Raw genomic sequence first — 5,292 nt, 5'->3', positions numbered from 1 at the left:
GCAATTTTCACTCAGGGCTGAGGCCCAAAATTCTCTGTTTATTCTGTAAACCAAAAGTGCACCTGGAAATTCTGTAGGTGGCAAACTATTTGATATAATATAGCTGGGATTAAACTGATCATATGTAATGCATTTAAAATCAATAAGGGTGCAACAAAATGGGAACACTAACAGATTTAATAAAATGTAATAACTTTGGTATAATTTCATGTCAATCAATCAGGTAACAGGAAAGAGAAGAGGGACATAACATGGTTAGGTTCAGATTAAATAATTAAGTTGCTGAGGACCTCAGACAACTCTCCCTGAGTTGGTATGAGCAGAAACAGCTTTATAATTTTCCCACATGGAAAAGTAATGAGAATTTCAAAGGCTCCTCCTGGTTAAATGTATTTTACATAAATACATAATGCAAAAGCTGAAGTCAAAAGCAAGTACATCTTAGTGATATTCAAAGGCCAAAGTATGTGGCATTTGAAGATCTATAAATATATACAAGGTGCATGTTCACTTTCTCATCTCTTTCTTCCCTTCCTTTTTCTTGTATTCCTCACTCCATCGCTTCCTTTTTTCATTCCTCTCTTCTTATTCCCTTCTTTTAGTGCCCTAATGAGAAATTTCTTGCCTATGTGGCTGCAGAGAGTGAAAGCTCTGATTTTGCCGACTCATCTATGGACAACCAATCCAATCTGTGAAAGCCAAGGCGAGGTTCCTTTATGGATCTACATTGGACAGTCCTATTGACTGGGTGCCCAAGCTTCAACTGCCACCACGTATGAATGTTTAGAGGTTCTCCAGCCCGATTTGCGAACAAGTAATCATTTCCAGAATCCATAGGATGGAAGCATACAAACTCCTTAGAATAAAGGAAATGAGGATATCAGGCTATCTTGTGAGGTCACTGAGAATTGTGACTCTACGTTTTATATATCTGCAACCGGCAGCCCTTAGTGCCTGGTACAGTAGTCCCTCAATAAAAGTTTGTGGAATCAAAATGAATAACCTACAAGAAACAGAGCCATATGTACTTGGTACATAGCATAATTCAGTAAATTTGTTTTTATTCCAAAGGAGGCAAAAGAAAAGGGTTTTGCTAAAATCTGTATAAACTCTTGTCAGTTATTTCTATGTGTGTTTATCACAAGAGACTAAGGGATGCTTTCTGATATGGTTTGGCTGTGTTCCCACCCAATTCTCATCTTGAATTTTACTCCCATAATTCCCACATGTTGTGGGAGGGATGCAGTGAGAGATAATTGAATCATGTGGGCGGTTTCTCCCATACGGTTCTCATGGTAGTGAATAAGTCTCATGAGATCTAATGTTTTGATAAGAGGAAACCCATTTTGCTTGTCCCTCTTCTCTTTTTGCCTGCTGCCATCCATGTAAGACAGGACTTTCTCTTCCATGCCTTCTGCCATGATTGTGAAACTTCCCCAACTACGTGGAAATGTAAGTCCAATTAAACCTCTTTCTTTTGTAAATTGCCCAGTCTCGGGTATATCTTTATGTGCAGCATGAAAATGGACTAATACACTTCCTTTGGAAAGTCACAGCCAAACTATGGTTCAGTCATCATGGACATTTAGAAGAGCCAGAATGTTCTTAATTTTAAATGACATACCTCAAAAAGAATCTACAGACCACCTACAAATATTCTGGACATAGAAACTACTAAACAGCATGTAAATCCACTCAGTATTAAAATATCTGGTTGATAACAGGAATTATTTCCCATTATTTAAATGTGGATTGTATTTACCACAAAGGGAAAGTACTCTCTGTGGTAAATGTATTACTACCATTTCATATGTGAAGAAATTGAGGTTCAGGATAATGAACTTACTGAACCCCTCAAAGTTTTAGGGAGAAGTAGAACTCAAAGCTGTTTTTCTTCCAAGCATGTGCTCTTAGCATTGTTGTGTCTTATTTGTCTTACAAAAGGCATTATTGTGCCATTTTTTTTTGTTTGTTTGTTTGGTCTAGGATTTGACTTTATCAAGATTGTAATAGCTGCTTTTGTTTTGTTCTCTTTTGTTTTGCTTTTATCTCTTTGTTTTCAGCCTCTTTGAATCATTATATTTTAGGAAGGTGTTTTGTATATACATTCTGCTTTATGAACCAGCTTGAAAATGTGTTTCCATTAAATGATGAATTAGATATATAAACATTTTCGATGACTGATATGTTTGATCTAATCTACATATTACATCATATTTACTGTGTTTCTTTTGGTATTTGGTGTGTCTTCCTTGCTTTAAAAAGCTCCTTTTGGTATTTAAAAAGATTTGGGGTTTGTTTGCCATAGAGATTATCTTTACATCTGTAACTTTTATAGTGCTCTTAATCTTCTCTTCTCATACTTCTTGTTGACCTATTACTACCTGGTTGGCTAGTCTTAACTAGTCTCTTTACAAAACAGTGTATGACTGATTCTACTTTTTATCTCTCTTATATACTCCTAATTTTTAGTTGCATCTTTTTAATTTTATAAGAACATATAATGCATTGTATTAGTTCACTTTCATGCTGCTGATAAAGACATACCCGAGACTAGGCAATTTACAAAAGGAAGAGGATTAATTGGACTTACAGTTCCAAGTGGCTCCAGAAGCCTCACAATTATGGCAGAAGGCAAGGAAGAGCAAGTCACTTCCTACATGGATGGCAGCAGGCAGAGAAATAATTTGTGTAGGGGAAGTCCTCTTTTTAAAACCATCAGATCTTGTGAGACTTATTCACTATCACAATAACAGCAGGAGAAAGACTTGCCCCCATGATTCAATTATCTCCCACTGGGTCCCTTCCACAACACATGGGAATTCAAGGTGAGATTTGGATAGGAACACAACCAAACCATATCATGCATACATATTATTATTACACCTTTTGTTTTGGACTCAGTTCTATAATTAAATATATGAAACAAGCATCATCAGTCTGTTCGCCAAGGTTTTCCCAGTCATCTCTTGGTTGGATAAAGCTCAACCTGTAATAGCTTGCTCAGAAAAGATACATGTGTACGGTATTGTCTAAGTTCCGGAAAGTTTAAAATTGTTTTCCAATAGCTTAGGTACTTAATAGAAAATCTTTTGTTCATACGTTTTTAAATTATTATTATTATTATTATTTTTTAGAAAACGTTGCATCATTGTTGATTTATATAGATGTTGTTTTTGAAGAGCCTGATGTAGTGTAATTGTCTTATCATTATAAGTTATTTATTTTATCTTTTTGTTTGGAGCCACTGACGACATTTTCTTTATCTTTGAATTCTAATAATTTTACTATAATATATCAGAAACTTGATTATTGCCAGTAAGTTATTCCAGTCACTTTGTGGACCCTTTCAGTCCTATTATCATGTAGAAATGTTTCTTGGATCTCTTTTACATATTGGTTCTGTTCCAATATTTTCATTTTATTTTTCACAATATATCATGGTACTTCTTTTCCTTTTTTTTCAATTTCAACTACTTTCTCTTTGACTTCTTTTACTCTTTATTTCATTCATTTTCATTATCTTGTCTGTTTGAAATATTTCTTATTTAATTTTCATATATATATATTCACCCTTAGATATTATAGTTTTCTTTTCATTTTAGAGATGATTTTATATTTTTCTGCTTCTATATATTTTTAAATTAAATCATCATATTTTATTGGTTTCTGTTTTTGTCCATTTCTGTGCTTGAGTTTTAAATAATAGATTCATTTTTTTTACATATCCCACAGCTATGTGTTAGGATATTTAAAGTTTAGAGAGTGATTGTAGTAGTCTAAATCATGGCAATAATGGTCCTCAAAGTTATTCATGTCCTAATCCCTGGAACTTGAGAATGTTACCTTATCTGGCAAAAGGGGCTGTGTGGATGTGATTAAGGATCTTTTCATGAGAAAATTATCCTGGATTATCTGGGTGGATTCTAATTGTAATCACAAGTAATCATATAAAGTAGAAGCAGAGAAGATTTGACTGAACTGGAGGAGGTAAGTGATGTAACACTGAAAGCAAGAGTAGAGAATGATGACAGGGGAAGGTCACAAGCCAAGGAGTGCATGCCTCCAGAAGCTAGAAAAGGTGGAGTATGAACTCTCCCCTAGATCTTCAGAAAGAACCAACACTCCTGGTACCAGCCCTTGAAATTAACTCAGTGAAATTGATTTCTGGAACTGTAAGATGATGTATTTATGTAGCTTTGAGCCACCAAGTTTGTGGTAATTTATTACAGAAACTATCGAAACTAATACAATATTATAGATTTCTTATATTTTGTGACTGATTTTGAGAGAAAATCTTTTATTACCTAAGATATTTTGTTTCGGATTTTGTTTTTCGTTAGAGGAGTTTTGTATAAATGCAGTCTGTTTTCTTCTATTACTATTCATTTTGTAAACAGAGTTTAGTATGTAAAGTTAAATGTAAACTTTAAATTATTTAAATATTAATTTTGACCCATCATTTTTATTTTCTTTTTTAAAAATTTCAATTATATGCATGTTTGACTTTCTCTAGTAAGGATATAATTTAGTTTTCCTTGTACTGGTTTCATATACTATAGTCACCATTCTGTATTCCTGCCATATTATCATTTAGAAATGATTTATTCCTTATTTCTCCTCTTTTTTTCTCCTTTAACTCTCACATTCCTCCTTTTCCTTAACCTGCTCCTCCTTAACCTCCTTCTCCTTCTTTCTTTGTCTCCACAAGTTTCTTTCCTCTGTGTAATATTTTGATGGTGTTTACATGGTATAAAATCTCTCAAGGTAAGGACAAAAGTTGACTGGACTGGATGAATGCAAATTGATTCATGGAGATGCTATTAGGGAATTTCTCCTTTAAATTTGCCAAATGCTGTGACTCTGGCACTTGAGTTTACTATCTATTCTAAAATGTCTGCATTCTTCTTTCTGCTAAAACTATGCCATGTGGTATAGTAGTAAAGTCTAAAAGACCTGAGTTTGAATTTGTTCTCCCATGCTTACTACCTAAGGGACCTTGTTCAACTGATTCAACTTTTTTTTTAACATTTGTGTTTGTTTTTTTTTTTTATAATTTCTACAGAAGGGGTAATAGTATCCATGTTTGAAATTTGTTGTAAGGATTTAATGTGATAATGCTTATAAAGCACTTAACTGTGAAATGTCTACTTCACCGGAGGATTTTGTGACGATTAAGTGAGAAAATATATGTAAATTTCTTAGCAAAGTGCCAGGCACAGAGTGCTTGACACACTGATGTCTGCTTTCCTATGACTTACAATGTCAGCCTTGCACAAAAAAGTTGTCATA

This window comes from Papio anubis, chromosome 2 (assembly GCF_008728515.1).
Source record: "Papio anubis isolate 15944 chromosome 2, Panubis1.0, whole genome shotgun sequence".
NCBI classification, from domain to species: domain Eukaryota; kingdom Metazoa; phylum Chordata; class Mammalia; order Primates; family Cercopithecidae; genus Papio; species Papio anubis.
Note: the sequence above shows the minus strand (reverse complement) of the source record.